This window comes from Balaenoptera borealis (genome assembly GCF_965194805.1).
Source record: "Balaenoptera borealis genome assembly, chromosome: 5".
Taxonomy (NCBI): Eukaryota; Metazoa; Chordata; class Mammalia; order Artiodactyla; family Balaenopteridae; genus Balaenoptera; species Balaenoptera borealis.
Window position 1 is genome coordinate 135,789,642 of NC_138862.1, and position 16,192 is coordinate 135,805,833.

At 50.5% G+C, this 16,192-nt stretch overlaps 1 protein-coding gene across 2 annotated transcripts in view; it reads right to left on the reverse strand.

Annotated features, from left to right (window-relative positions):
• SH3BP5 (SH3 domain binding protein 5) overlaps positions 1-16,192 on the reverse strand; it is a 72,012-nt gene that overhangs the window by 22,339 nt on the left and 33,481 nt on the right. The window contains exon 1 of one of the 2 annotated variants that reach the window (XM_082392796.1): positions 13,653-14,291. The exons of the other annotated variant lie outside the window; for it this stretch is intronic. The gene's annotated coding sequence lies outside the window, so the exon portion shown is untranslated. Of the gene's footprint in view, positions 1-13,652; positions 14,292-16,192 lie in introns of those variants that run through there. 2 annotated transcript variants of the gene reach the window in all.

Consider the following 16,192-nt stretch of genomic DNA (forward strand, 5'->3'; position numbering starts at 1 on the left):
ATAAATAAATAAAATTTAAAAAAAAAAAAAAAAACGGCATCTTCATGCCCATCACTGCTAATTAGTAGAGAAATGCAAATCAAAACTACAGTGAGGCACCACCTCACACCAATCAGAACGGCGTTCATTAAAAAGTCTACAAATAACAGACGCTGGAGAGGGTATGGAGGAAAGAGAACCCTCCTACACTGTCGGTGGGAATATAAACTGGTGCAGCCATTATGGAGAACAGTACGGAGGTTCCTCAAAAAAATAAAAATAGAGTTGCCATAACATCCAGCAATCCCACTCCTGGGCATATACCCAGAGAAAACCATAATTCAAAAAGATACATGCACCCCTATGTTTATTGCAGCACTGTTTGCAATAGCCAAGACATGGAACAACCTAAATGTCCATTGACAGAGGAATGGATAACAAAGATGTGGTACATATAATTCAATGGATAAAGAAGGCATGGTACATATATTCAATGGAATATTACTCAGCCATTAAAAAGAATGAAATAATGCCATTTGCAGCAACGTGAATGGACCTGGAGATTACCATATCAAGCGAAGTAAGTCAGAAGGAGAAAGACAAATACCATGTGATATCACTTATATGTGGAATCTAAAATATGACACAAATGAACTTATTTACAAAGCAGAAACAGACTCACTGACAGAGAACAGACCTGTGGTTGCCTAGGGGGAGGAGGGTGGGGGAGGGATGGATTGGGAGTTTGGGGTTAGCAGATGCAAACTATTACATGTAGAATGGATAAACAACAAGGTCCTACTGTATAGCACAGGGAACTATATTCAATATCCTGTGATAAACCATAGTGGAAAAGAGCATGAAAAAGAATGTATACGTACGTATAACTGAATCATTTTGCTGTAGAGCAGAAATTAACACAACGCTGTAAATCAACTATACTTCAATAAAATAAAAAAATTTTTTTAAAGCAGCATTTTTGTTCCTGCTCTGTTTTATAAATAATCATACAGTTAAAAACCTGTCATAAAGGAACCCTGGGGGTACACTGTGGTGAGACCCTGGGTGCAGGGACGGCCCAGCCACTCAATAGGGTGCTATGACCCAGTTTCTGGCAGGACAATTCCCACTTCCCCGGGTCATCCAGGGCCCCAGAGTGACCAAGGCTGGGTCTGACTCAAGGGTTTCGGTTGGGGGCTTCGGGGAGGTTCATCTGGGATGGAGCCCACCTTGCTTGTCTCCTGTGTGAGGCATCAGCCTGCGCCTGACCTCTGGGCCCAGCACGCACGTCCACACCACACCCGGGGGCTTCCCGCTTCACTCACCTGCCACTTGTCCCTCGGCCTCAGGTGGGCACCATCTGCCTCCCTACAGACGGTCCCCGGTCCAGCCAAAAGCTGCTGGCAGGAGGGAGGGCATGGGGCTCTTAGCCCAAGTCAGCAGGTCAGGGCTGGCCAGCCACGGCCGTCTCTGACCTTCACACTCGGCTCTCCCTGCACGATCACTGTGGCTCACCCAGCCTGCCAGCCAGGCGTGGCGGGGTCTCCGGGAACGGCACATCCCACGCGGGCCCCCAAATCAAAGGCTTGCTGCCGCTGCTGGGACCCAACAGATGCCGAGCCTCTCTCTGCGCCCCCCTCCCCAGCCAGAAAAGTGCCTCCACATCCACCCTCTGGGCTCCCTCTTGCTCCCATGCTCAGGTGGCTGGGCTCCAAGCTGGCAAGAGTCAGTCCAGGGCAGGCCTGAGGCAGGGGACGGTGCCCAAGGCCAAGGCCCTCGTGACCCAGCAGCGCGCCGGGAGCTACCACCACACCCAGACCCCTGGCCCACGGGGGTCAAATCACGAAGTCTTTGGGCTCGAGGAGATAGAAACAATGGAGACCAACCGTTTTCTTTTACAGAAGCGAAATCAAGAGCCTAACAAGTAAACTGGCCTGCTCAAAGGGACAAGTCACATACCACCTCTAACTTCCTCAAATACGTGCTCACTTGGGGAGCCTCTCTGCTGTGGAGGGTTCCCCAGATTCAGCAGGGCTGTACCTTCTTCCCCGCAAATCCTCCCATTTATTTCTATCTCCGCCTTGTCCCCAAACCGCCCCCCACCCCCCCCCCCCAGGTCATTCCCAGGACACAAGAAGCACAGCATCTCCAAGTCTCGGGGTCAGAAAGACACACGCACCCGTCAGGGAAGCTTCCCTGGAAAACAGCGCAGATCCCGGGCACGACAGGGTGCCCGACCATGGCCCGAGGTTTTGAGGGAGGGGAGGGGGCTGCTTTGCGTGGGCAGAGCCCCGGGCTCTGTAATTACGCCTCATGACAGTCCTTCACAGCTCATGAGTGGCTGCTGGTTTCCCATGGGGAAGAGGGAGCATGGGAGCCAAGAGGTGGGTGGATGAAGAATCGGGATGCCAGGATGAGGAACGGCATCTCCCTCCGCTCAGCCACAGCCAGTCTCGCACCCGAAGACAGCAGCTGCCTTGGCAAAGCTCTGTCCCTGCTCTCACCTCCTACTCCTCTCCTTTCTCTCCGGCGGGGAGCCAGGAGGCTGGCTGGCCCTCACCCCGTTCTGCCTCTGTGGGCACAGCCCTCCCTCTACCTGGGGATTGTGAGCAGAGCTGCCAACATCTCCAGGGCCTGCTCTCCAGAAGGCAGGCCCACCAGGACCACGTGGACAAACATGCCCCTTGCAGCTCTCCAATCCCAGGGCCCCCGGTTCTAAACACACCATGGTGCTGGCGAAAGAAACCTTCCCCTGCCCTGCACAGAACTGGCATTGATCGCCTGGCACAGCTGGGCCACTGTGAGGCCCCGTCCTGTGTCCAAAGAACTGGGAGCAGCAGGGTACACTCCCAGCACCAACAATGACCATTGTCTTGGGTCTTCAACCTTGAACAAGTCACTGGATGTCTCAGACTGGAGGTGAAAGGGCAAGGCCTCTCTTATCTCCCAGTGAGCCTGGTTCCCAGTACAGAAGACATGTAATTACAGCAGGATTTTTGAGGCCGTGGCCTGGAACACAGCGTCTGGCTTAGACATGTGCAAACAGTCCATCAGCAGGTGAGTTTACCACTGAGCTAGTCTGCTTTTGCTGTCATCTTTATTGTATATATTTGCAAATTTTCCGTAATAAAAAGCTTACAAAATTGCTTCTTGATGCACTTCTTAATCAGCTGTTACTTTGCTATTTATCTACCACATAGTTCTTTCCTCACACTCAAAATTATGTCACTGGGTTGAGTAAGGGCATCACATGAGGGAAAAGGGGAGGCCCACCCTATTTATCAAATCAAAATATAACAGCTGTTTCTAGTCAAATGCTTTAAACCGATCATAAGAAAAATACATTGTTCAAACAGCCAGGGAAATCTGAAAAAGGATTGGGCATGAGATGATACAAAAAGAACTGTTATTCATTTTGTGAGGTGTGAAAATGTGATCTTTTAAAGGTTCTTATCTGTTAGAGATAAACACTTAAGTATTTATGGGTGAAGTGATATGGTATCTGTGAACAGCTTTACCATTAAAACTGGGTACACTGGGGAACACAGGATTGCAAGATATTGCTGCTGATGCTGGTTGACGGGTGCCTGGGGTTCACTGACAGTCTCTCTACTTCTGTGCACGCTTGAAACATGCCATAATAAAACGTGGTAAAGAAATGTCTTTTGAAGGCTTTGGTTCATCAGTTATCACTTTTGCTATTTACCTGCCACGTAATCACAAAACTCAAGAAAATGCTATTCACTAAAAGATTAGGGAAACCAAAGGTATTTATCAAAGGTGCTCCTCACTGAAGGCAAAATTTAAGCTAAATAAATAAAATAAATAAAAATTTAAAAAATAAAACAAAACACCTGTAGGATTGCCAATGAGGGGAGGTAAAGAGCCCAAATTTTAGCCAAGCGAGAGACAGGTTTACAAGACTGGAAAGGCTCCTGACCCCTCGAAACCCACCTTGCCCACATGGGCAACTTACCAAAAACATGGTGGCGTCCAACACGGGCCCCCCCCATCCTGTTAGTGGCCAAACCACTCCGGCTGCCCAGAATGTCTCACCTCTAATCTTGATCTCTTCTGCTGTGATTTAAAAACCTCGGCTCTTTCTCTGTCCCTCGAAGAGAGGGGGGGAGGGGGGAGGGCACCCACTTACAATGACAAAGCACATTATCAGCACAAAGCACTTCCAAGGAGAGCAGAAACCAAACTGCAGAAACCTGGGTAAGCCCTGCCCTGCCCTGCACCTCACTTCTACTGCCAAAAGGATAAAAGGAACCAGGTCAAGGGTGTTTATTAAACTCCTGCTGTACCAGTATTCACCTACGGAATCTAGCCTATAGCCCTATTGTGTAAGTATTGCTGTACCCATTTGAAACCCAAAGAAACGGAGGTTAAGGAACTGATCCAAGGTCACACGGCTAGAAAGAAAGGAGACTGAAGTAACCTAAATGTCCATCAACAGATGAATGGATAAAGAAGATGTGGTATATATATATATGCAATGGAATATTACTCGGCCATAAAAAAGAATGAAATGCCATTTGCAGCAACATGGATGGACCTAGAGATTATCATACTAAGTGAAGTAAATCAGACACAGAAAGACAAATACCACATGATATCACTTACATGTGGAATCTAAAAAATGATACAAATGAACTTATTTACAAAACAGAAACAGACACATAGACATAGAAAACAAATTTATGGTTACCAAAGGGGAAAGGGGGGAGGGAGGGACAAATTAGGAGTTTGGGATTAACAGATATAGACTACGTATAAAATAAACAACAAGGACCTACTGTATAGCACAGGGAACTATATTCAATACCTTGTAATAACCTATAAGGGAAAAGAATCTCAAAAAGAATATTTATACACACAGATATATGTATCACTGAACCACTATGCTGTACACCTGAAACTAACATGACATTGTAAATCAACTATACAAGAAAGGGAGGGAGGGAGGGAGGAAGGAAGGAAAGGAGGAAAGAAAGGAGACCAGGCTCGGACCCAGGTGCCGTGACTGCAGTGCCCTGGAAGAGGAAAAGCACCAGCACAGGCCCCGTATTACTCCACTTGTCCAGCGGGGGGGCTGACAAGACCGATGTCTCTAGACCCTGATGAGAAACCACAGAACCCACCGGGCCACCCTCAGTTTGACAAACTATCTCTACAACGCCATCTGCACATTCACTTTGCCCAGCCCTCTGGCCAAGGCATTCTCTCTGTAGAGCATCCAAAGCTGGACAAGTCCCGGCCAACCTCCCCACCCCCAGCTCTGTACCAAGGACCGAATGGGCTCCAAAGACATTTCCAGCCTCTACACTATTAAAATAAATGGGCTCAAAAAACATTCCTCCTGGGCTTCCCTGGTGGCGCAGTGGTTGGGAATCTGCCTGCCAATGCAGGGGACACGGGTTCGAGCCCTGGTCTGGGAAGATCCCACATGCCGCGGAGCAACGAAGCCCGTGCGCCACAACTACTGAGCCTGCGCGTCTGGAGCCTGTGCTCCCCAACAACAGAGGCCGCGATAGTGAGATGCCCGCGCACCGCGATGAAGAGTGGCCCCCACTTGCCGCAACTAGAGAAAGCCCTCGCACAGAAACGAAGACCCAACACAGCCAAAAATAAAAATAAATAAATAACTATGCCCTACGACAAAAAAAAAAAAAAAATTTCCTCCTGCCTCTGAGATAAGAAATACTCAGAAGATATAACGGGAGTATCTGTCAAGGGCCCCTTCCCCGCCAGTCTGGGATCCACAAAAGGGGCTTCTCAATTGGAAAGCTTCCTGACATTGGCCAGGACTGGCCTCCCCACAGCCGGTGCCTCCGTCACACAGCTGCTTGGCTTCACTCCCAAGAGGCTGCTGTTAACGGGGGCAGGGGACATGCCCATTCCAAAGTGACTTCCATTCACACAACTTACTTGGCAACTAAAGATGGATGATTGGGAAGAGGATTTGCAAAGCTTTCTACTCTTGGCCTGGAGGGCTGGAAGACACCCACAGAGGAGCCATGAAGGGAGACAGGGAGGAGGGGGAACAGTAGGGCAACTCAACCCCTGGGCCCCCAACACATGCTGGTGACCAGAGACACCTGGTCAGTCCTCCAGGCTGAGGGCCCTCAGAGCTGGTGCCACAGCAGAAGAGCTCACAGGGAGTTTCCATGATCTCTCTACAGAGTATCACCCAGTGACCCGGGGAGCCCTAGTGACGGGGAGACCATTCCTGAACTTTTAATTCCCAAAACCTAGCCAAGTGGCCAGTACATGGCAGACATTTAAGAAATGTCTTATTTTAATAGTGTACTCTGTTTAGTTTAGGTACCAAGCTAGGGTACAAATGATAAGCCACAAACAACTTCCTGGTGGTCAGTCATCCAAATGCACCTTGTAATTTTCTCCTTCTGTGGCTCCAGACCAATGGAGACATTGATCTCTCTGGGCGCACATATCCTCGGAAGTGCCCATTTACGTGATGTGAAAACTCACCTGAATAAGGACTTCACTGTATACACTAAATCGTGTGATGTGAATGTCATTCTCTTGAGATCTAAATAATTCCCCTCCTACTCGACCTCGCCTCCTCCAAGCTGACTGATATATAACCCAGGTCCCAGTGGGTCGTCAGGAAATTTGTTGCCAGGTGAAATTTTACCCTCTGAATTCACAAGACCAAACTTCTATACTTATATTTCAACAGTTTGCCATGTTATTAACACTTTGAAAACTGTCCAACGTATGAACATACTGACAACGTATCTCGAATTATTTTATCCTTCACTTGGCCTTCTTGACAAGACTGCTAACTCCTTGAAGGCAGTGATGTTTTGTACATCTGTGAGACCCCGCCACCAGGACGGTGACTTGGAAACAGGAGTTATTCCAAGCCCTTCATCGCCAGGGACCTTGGCTGCCCCCTTCCCACCTTCTCCGGGTTTCGGCCTGCCCTGGATCATCTGGCACCAGGGGTTGCCTGGGACACTGAAGCACAGCCAGAGGAGCAACTGATTCACTGAAAGGTCAACCCCCCTCCCCTCCAACTCATCTTCTGCCTCTGGGTTAGCATGACTTGGCTTAATTTTAACTACCACCGGCAAGATGAACCCCAAAAGAACTCAAGGTCAGGAGGACACAGATGAAAACAAGGGCCTAATATAAATAAGAGTAAGCACAGCACACCTCCCGCCTAGCTCGGTATATGGAAATGCCAGCAGCCCCCAGCCAGGGCCAGAGCAGGCCGTCACTGCAACAGGACACAGAAGCAAGCACACCCAGGCCTCGGAGCCCACTCCACTTCAAGCCACCTAGGGCGCTCTGAGAAAGACAGGAATGGCCTTGTCCTAGGGCCAGGGTGCAGCGGGGCCCCCAGCTTGGGGACGCCAGGTGGGCACCCACTGGCTTTCCATCTGGTATTGCCAAGTAAAGCAGGTCTGAGGGACTCAGGGCCTCTCCCGGCCCTAGGGGGTCAGGAACAAACCGCAGCCATTGGAAGAAGAGAGACAAAGGAAAAGACACCCAGGGGAAGAATCCAAGGTCTCAGGGCCGTGACAACTTTGCCTTAAGCCGCTGTATTACTCAGGCGGTCCCAGCACCCTCCTTCCACCCAGCGTTCATTTCACTTCTACCACGCACCATGCGTCATGAAGATCTGCAAAGGTCAGAAAGATAAGATGCGATTTCTGTCATCAAGGAGCTCAGATTCAGGGCGGGAGGTCAGGGTTCTCAGCCCTCGTTGGAAAGGTTAGGAACCCAGACGCGGGACTCGGGCTGCCTGGGTCATTAGCTGAGTGACCCTGAGCACTTTAATTCTCGGTGCCTTGGTTTCTTCATCTGCAAAATGTGGACAACAGAAGCCACCTTGTGGGGCTGATCTGAGGAGCAAGTGAGTTAACACACGTAAAGTGCTCAGAACAGGCGTGCGCGAGCGGGACAGAAGTGTCAGCTGTTACACCAGCAAGCATGACGTAGTATTAGCTCGTCGTTATTAACCCACAGGACAAACCTGTCCTGTGGGTTTGTTACTCACCCTTAAAGGGAGCTGACGATTACCTTGAAATTGTGTTTATGATGTATACACCCCCGTGCATATCCATGTGTTCCCGGAGGATGACATCACAACTTTCATCCAGTTCTCAAAGCAAAGCTGCAGGAAAGCTCAGAGCGGGAGGGGGCCTGCAGCAAGAGTCTCAAGAAGGTGCACTGACCTGTGCCTTCATTTTATCAGGTCATCAGGCAAAGGGCAAAAGCTTCCCATAGAACTTTCTGCAACCATGGAAATGTCCTCTGTCTGCATTGTCCCCAAACAGCCACCATCGGCCACCTGTGCCCAGTGAGCATCTGAAGTGTGGCTGGTGAGACCGAAGGACTGAACTTTTGGTTGTATTTCATTTTATTATTTATATTTAAGTAGCCACGCATGGCTACTGGCCACTGTTTTGAACCTCACAGACCTAGTCAGTCTGGGGAGGAAAACGTCACAGGCAAAGAGAACAGGGTGTGCGCAGATGCAAAACACCCCATGACGTACCCAGAGGTTGTGACTGAAACAACACGATGCGGCCAGCAATCGTGAGTAGCGGCGGAGGCGGGCGCACGCGGGGCTCAGCACGGAGAGGAGCAGACGCGGAGGAGGAGGTAAAAGCCTTGTGTGCTCTGCTCAGAGCTGGGCGTGTCACCAGAGACAGAAGGAGCGCTGTGTCAGGCAGCGTCCTCCGGAGAAACAGAACCAGTGGGCTGTGCATACACAGCCGGTCCCTGACTCACGATGGTTCAACTTTTAAGTTATCGACTTTGTGACAGTGCAAAAGCTATATGCATTCAGAAGAAACCACGCTTCAAAGGTGGACCGTTCCCTGGGGGACCGGCGTGCAGTACGACCCTCTCTCTGATCCTGGGCAGGGCAGCTGCAGCCCCCAGTCACGGGGGTGAACAACCGATAGATATACTGACAACCATCCGGACCCGCACTCCATCCTGTTTTTCCCTTTCAGTACAGTATTCCATAAACTCCATGAAACAGTCAACCCTTTATTATAAACTAGGCCTTGCGTTAGAGGGTTCTGCCCACATGCAGGCTAATGTGAGTGTTCTGAGCACGTGTGAGGTGGGCGGGGCTGAGCTGGCATGTCCGGGAGGCTGCGTGTATCAAATGCATTTTTGACCTATGATATTTTCAACTTATGATGGGTTTATCAGGATGTCATCCCATCATAAATTGAGGAAGATCTGTGTATAGAAAGAGATTTATATTAAGGAATTAGCTCATATGATTATTTTTGAGGCTGGAGGTCCAAAATCTGCGAGGTGGACCAGCAGGCTGGAGACCCAAAGCAGAGCTGATGCTGCAGGTCAAGTCCGCACACCTCTGCTGCGTAACTGCCTCTTTCTCGGGGGAGGGCAGTCTTCCGTTGTAGTCAGGCCTTCAGCTGATTGGGTGAGGCCCACCCACACCAAGGAGGGCAATCTGCTTAGGGAAACCCCACGGAGGTAAATATGAATCTCATCCAGTAAACTCCCTCACAGAAACATTCAGAATAATGTTTGACCGTGTATCTGGGCCCTGTGGTCCAGCCAAGTTGACACATAAAATTAAGCAGCACATCCACTACAGTTTTTGAGCAGGATTATCAGCAAAACTGACTTCGCCAAGACTGAGTTGGGAGGTTATGGGTGAGAAGTGGAGAAGGGGGACTGGGAGAGGCAGAATTCCAACGGAAAAAGGCGATTTCAACAATCCGGGCAAGACATGAGGGCTTCCACCAAAGAAGTGGTGATGGGAAATGAGTCGTTTAACGAGTGTGTGTTAAAAGAAGGTATGAATGGATTCTGTGACTTGACGAAATCACACACACACACACACACACACCTTCCTTTATGGTAAGCTAGCATTTTCTCCTAGGACTCCAACACAATGCAAAGGAAAGGAAGTTTCCCATGTAGCAGAAAGGGACAGAAGTGATGGAGCAGAGAGATACGGGGTTTGCAGCAGTTCCCTCCTCGGAGGAGTCCTGTGCCTGCTCTACGGGTCACATATGCCCACCTCTAAGTCTTTCCAACCAAGAGCCTCTCTAGAAGATGAATAAACCACAGCACAGACATGGCAGAGGTGGTTAGCTGCCTCTCAGTATCCATGCTTGTCTTCATCCTTAGAAACAACCCTGCTAGCTAAAACGCTCCAAGCCAAGCCTTTCTTGCTACCCACGACCATGCCCGGGGTCAGTGTGAAAACACCTCCCAGCCTTCTCTGTACAAAGAGAAACTTTGTTCAGCTGTACGCCTGAGATCAAGAGACTTAAATTCAAAGAATGAGAGAACCAGCAATGAAAGAGAAGCAGCGTGTTGCCTGGGACTTCCGGGTAGATTCTTTAAAGTACAAGGGGCATACGTCCTTTCCCCTTCCTCTTTTCCTGAAATACAGATGAGATGGCTTGAGCGTCTGGAGCTATCCTGGACCAGGAGGTGACTCTGAGGATGGGACTCACATACTAGGACTGAGCAATAAATACAACACTGGATCTCAGATGACCCTGGACTCATGGCATCAACCTAGATTGCCTAATTCAGGTCTTCTTTCAGGTGAGAGAAAGTATTCTTGTGTGTTTCGGCCACTGTTTTTAAGCCCTGTGTTACTTGCAGCAAAATGCAATTCCTGGCTGATACAGGATGAGGCCATTATTTTGTGTACAAGGCAATATAAATTTCAGAATTTTAGGTTGTAGAAGTTCATCTGTATATTTTTTATGGGCTTGGGGTGGAGCCAGATTGAAGAGGAACCTACCTAAACTAATACATTGCCTCACATATCAATTTCTTTCCAACAACTGCTCTCAGGAGAGCCCGCTACAGGTGCCTGCAGCCACCCTGGTTGAGTGCCCAGGGTCAGTGTGAAAACACCTCCCAGTCGTCTCTGTATAAAGAGAACCTTCGTTCAGTTGGCTTGAGCCTGAGATCAAGAGACTTAAATTCAAAGAATGAGAGAACTTAGAAGATACACCACGATTTTCAGAAATAAAAAAGGCCCAGCACCTTCTCTGCAGTACAGTGCTTTGCCAAAAGGCTGTGGAATGCACTGGAGGCCGGTAACAAATTGATGAACGCATGGTATTTTGTTTTTTTTTACTTCCATTTAAACCACTTCTTCAAAGTGAGGCTTCCTAAAGCCAGCTGATCACTGCCTTAATTGAAGCAAAGAGGCACCCTTTCCTCTAGTGCCTAAGGAAGTTCTAAATGGAAAAATGAATAAACAAGCAAATGAATAAATGACCAAACTAACTAATAAAGGCACTCGAGGATGGGGAAGGGGAGAGAGCTGGAGGGAGGCTGACGCCCGGCAGAGGAGGAAGGACAGCTGGGGAGCTCACCTTCTGGAAGGTCCTTCAGAGGAGACCCAGTGGCGTGGCCTCCCATGAGGCCCTCCGGAATGCAGCGATCAAGCTAGGGAGGGCCAGGAAGGGACAGGAAAAAATGTCAGCCTCAGGCACCTCTCTTAGGAAGCCCATTTCCACCTAGAAGCACCAAGCTGAGGGCATTTTAGCCATCTGGAATCCTAGCACAAGCGCCTGTCCTGTACCTGCCAGGTGGCAAGGCGGGGACCACAACTCTCCACGGCTGAGCGCTGTGACTTCAGGAGCCCCGAGAAGGGGCGGCCGACTCTGAAACTACTTTCTCCACCTGGCTGATGACTCAGACCACAACCTCCCTCCTCAGCAGGGCTGCCAGATTTAGCAAATAAAAATACAGGACTCCCAGGCCCATTTGAATTCCAGATAAACAAATAATCTGTTTCAGTGAAGTGTGTCCCAAGGTTTACATGGGACAGAGTGATGCTTAAAAAAAACGATCTGAAATTCAACTTGAACTGGGTGTCCTGTATTCTATCTGCCGACCCTACCTTTAGGGCTTAAACTCCACAAGGACCTTTCTTTCACCAGGCAGAAATGAAAACTCGTCTATGGCCTGGACTCCTCAGCACCTCCCTCTTGGTGTGATGGGCATGGTTCTGTTACACACATTTCAAGAAGTTCCCCCTGTGTGATGAGCCCCGAGCTGGGAATCAGCCATCCCACCAGGCAGGAAGCAGAACCACCCAAGCTATGGGAGTATTTCTAAGCAGAACTACTTGAACATCCAAAGACCATAAATCTCGAAGCCTTATCAGTCGTCCACTTCTCAGCGTGAATCAGTCCATCAGATTCTTAGGGGGAAGTTTTCCTAGAAGGGAAGGGGGAACATGAAGTCACACTGGGAAGGGTGAGGAAGGGGGAGAGAAAAGGAGGAAAGTAGGGTGGGCAGGGGGTGTCCCCAGGCGAGGAAAGCTAAGTCAAAATGTTCAAGAGAAACGTCACCGCTGGCTGGGGACCAAACCCTGTCGCCTGGCAACATAAGAGGCCTACCCGTGTTGACAAAACTGATAGCAAAAATACATCCCATACTCTGATTTTCTTCAACTGAGAAATCAGTCACCCTGCCGCCCCCTCTAGGGAATGCCAGTGGTTTACAGGAGGGGGAGGGAAGGGCGATCCATGTGGAAGCAGCAATTTCATTGATTTTATTGACAATAGATGGAAGGGGGGACGGAGGCGGGGGAGGGAAGAAAGAAAAGAAAAAGAGAAACATCCAAGGAGCCTCATGGTTTCAGATTCGGTACAGAACTCCACATCCTGCTTCCCCTCCAACCGCTGTCCTGCGGTGACAAACCACATCTGTCAGCTTCAAGCCGCACTTATGGGTATCAGCCAGGCCTCAGCAAAAGGCCACTGAAAGGAAAAGGGGACTGTCCCCGAGACGCCCCCAACAGACCAGGCATCGGTGGGGGGCGCGGGGGCAGCACCCCCAGCATCATACTGCCCCGCTGAGACCCTGCTGGCCACGAGCCCCATTCCTGGCTTCCTGCTGCCCGCCAGGCAGGAAAGGGTCAAATGCAGGTGGTCCTCGCGCCACAGAAGAGAAAACCTCAGATCAGCCGCACTCCCTCTCCAGTCATGGGAGAGTGGAGGATGCCTGAAGCACAGCCAGCCCAGCAGGAGGGGCAACGGCTCCAAAGGGGGGTGGGTCCGTCTGGAAGCCTCGAGACCTGTTCTACGTCAGGAGCCTTCACCCTGGGTCAGAGGCTGCCCCTCGTCTCCCCACTGACCCCATCTTGACGCAAGATTCCAGGCCTCCCAATGCAGCTGCTTCTCCCCCGGAATCTCCAGCCAAGACTGCAAGGCAGGGCGGTCCTGCGGGCCAAGGAGGGTTAATATAGCACATTTCCCTCCTGCCGTAAATCACCAGGGACTCTGCTTCGGGACAGGTGCCCCGTCACCCAGTGGCCTGCCCTCAGCCCGGGCACCTGGGTGATGCAGTTCCCAGGAACTGGCCTGTGGCCGCCCAGTGGGAACGTGACCAGGATCACAGGGACGGACGTCACTGACCCAGACCTCCTCACCCGAGCCTCACGCAGACAGCTGCCACCCAGGCAGGCACAGGCTCAGCAGAAACAAAAGTGACCGGGAAAGAGGGAGGCAGGACGAAAGTGCACTCAGCTCCCAGGAGGGGAAGAAGTTTCAAAGGGCCACCGATGACTTGGCAAGAGCCTCCCAGGTGCCCCAGGGCAGCAAAGGCAGGGAAACAACTGCAGATGAGCCCAGCATCTCCCCTTAGCCCTACGAGTTGATTATTTCTCTTACCTGTTTCCACAAGACGTGCCAGGGTGTGGTCAGGTTTCCAACAGTCCCTAAGTACTGTCAGAGTGCCAGCACCAGGCTGCAGGCAACAGCCAGAAGCAGGGAGATGGGGGTTCAAATCTTCGCTCCTCTCCATGGGGGTCTGTGGTCTGGGCACGTTCCCTTACCTCCCAAAGCCTTAGTTACCGTCCCCTCCGTGTGACGGCAGTAATGATACCATCGCCTGGCCACCTTCCATCAGGCCCCAGTGGGTTCATGTCTATAAGGGACCCACCCCTGCAGGCCCAGGCACCCCACGGATCTGAATAAATGAGGGCCGTGGGAGCCCCTTGAATAACCTGACTTTCTCTAAGCCTCAGTTTCCTACTCTGCAGAAGGTTTTTTAAAAGTACTGCCCTGGTGCTTGGGAAAGTGCACTTGGGAAAGTGCCTGGTGTACAAAGAGTGTTACAACAACTCTCCTTCCCCTCCTCCCCTCCATCCTTGACCTCTGATGGCTCTGTCCACACCCTGTCTTCCCGGAAACAGTCACCTCCGTGCTGCCCAAGCCCAGCGCCCCCCTGCAACGTGCCTACATCACTGTGAGGCTCCCACTCGGGCACCAGGTGCTGCTAGAACTTTCAGGGGAAGAGGAGCTCACCACCTTCTCCCAGGGCTACACCCGACTGCGCTTCAACTGCCTGCTGCCTCTTCGGGTCACAGCCTTGGAGTTCTCATGACTCACTCTTGGCAGCTGGTTAACGACTCAGTCCGATCCAAACCCCTCCACGTCCTCCCAGATCAGATCACAGCACGGGAAAGGCGCATGTGAAGGCCCGAGTGATGGTCTCTGGGCTCCGAGGCTAGTTTCCTCATCTGTATTATGGGGACACGTGGTGCCTGAGACACCGCTGGACCTCCACGTGGAGCTGCCACCAGTACGGACCCAACATGTGGCATCAGTGCCCCATCAGTTTCTCCAACACAACCCGAGTCCACACGCAAGAGCCACCGCGGCTACTCTACCCAGGCAGGAGGCTAGGCTGAGGCTGCACCCTCCCTCATCGGGCCATGCGGTTCCCTCCCTGCCTGGTCCTTCAGCTGCCCGAGGCCCCACCGCACAGCCCTGGAGCTGACGGACTCAGGCCAGGTCCTATCCACGCCGGCTCCCCCCTCAGATTGCGGCTCCTCTGTCCTTTACCCAGACTGTCTCATACTCAGGGGCTCAGGTGTGTTTCCAAAGCTTTACACACACGCGCACACACCCCGTGACCTCACTCCACCGGCCTCCTGCACACACCGTCTACACCTGTGCCATCTATACCTGTTCTCTAACAGACGCTCCTCCCCACTGGGCTCTCCACTTGTTGAGTACGTTGATCCTCATCATTCAGTGGATTCCATGTTTGTGAATTTGCCTACCCGCTATGACTTACCTGTAACCCCAAAATCAGTATTTACTGCACTTTCGGAGTCATTCACGGACCAGTCCAGAGAAGCAAAAAAACGTGAGTCTTGATGTGCACGATGCCAGCTGAGGCCAAGCAGAGAGGACATCCTGCCTTCTGTTCCAGCTGTCAGGTTGCAAACACCCGTCCTTCTCACAGTCTACTGAGTGCCATGTTTTTCACGTTTTTGTGCTTCTCGGTGGTGGTTCCTCTCTAAGGTGGCCCCCAAGCCTAGTGCTGAGTGCCGTCTGGGGTCCTACCTAAGCACAGGACAGCTGTGACGTGCCTTACAGAGAAAATACGTGTTTTAGATGAGCTGCTTCCAGGCGTGAGTCATCGTGCCGTTGGCCATGAGTTCACTTTTAATGAATCAACAATACAGTACATCCAGAAAAAGGAAGAGGAAATGTGCACATCCGTACAAGACGCTGCTCCAGTAAGCACCAACGTCAAGTCTGTAGTGCAAGATGAAGCCGTGGAAACGCGGCTAAATGTGTGGATTCCATGTGGCAACAATGCCTGAGAGGTCACGACGGAAGCACAACACAGTGTGGGGCTGAAAGCCAGAGAAATTTTTGGTTCTGTCACCCAAGGGCAGGGAAATGTTCATCCCTTCTGGGCTAGTGTTTCATTGTAAAGAAACATTGTATAGAATTAATTATTCATAAGACATATAGATTAAAGAAGGTGTCTTTAAAGAGAAACATACATAAAACAAAGTTGTGTTTGATGAAATTGTGACCAGAGGCTCTCAGGAACAATCCTCTGTTTCCCTGGGAGCAGTGCTTCACTCCATTTCTCAAATGAAGGGGGAAAAACCACACACACACACACACACACACACACACACACACACACACACACACGTGAATCCAGATCAGTAACAAAGATTCTACTTTTGCCCAAAATATTCCATCCCACGCAACTTTTGTAAGACTGCTAAGAGGGGACTGTCAGCTCTACAGGACAGAGTCTTTCTTCCGTTCTTGACAAGTGGCTAAACTAGTGCATGACACTTAGTAAGAACACTGTAAATATTCGTCGAATGAAAGAAAATAATGAATTAGAAGAAAAAAATTCATGGACAAGTAGAGTATAACCTGTATTGACATACACT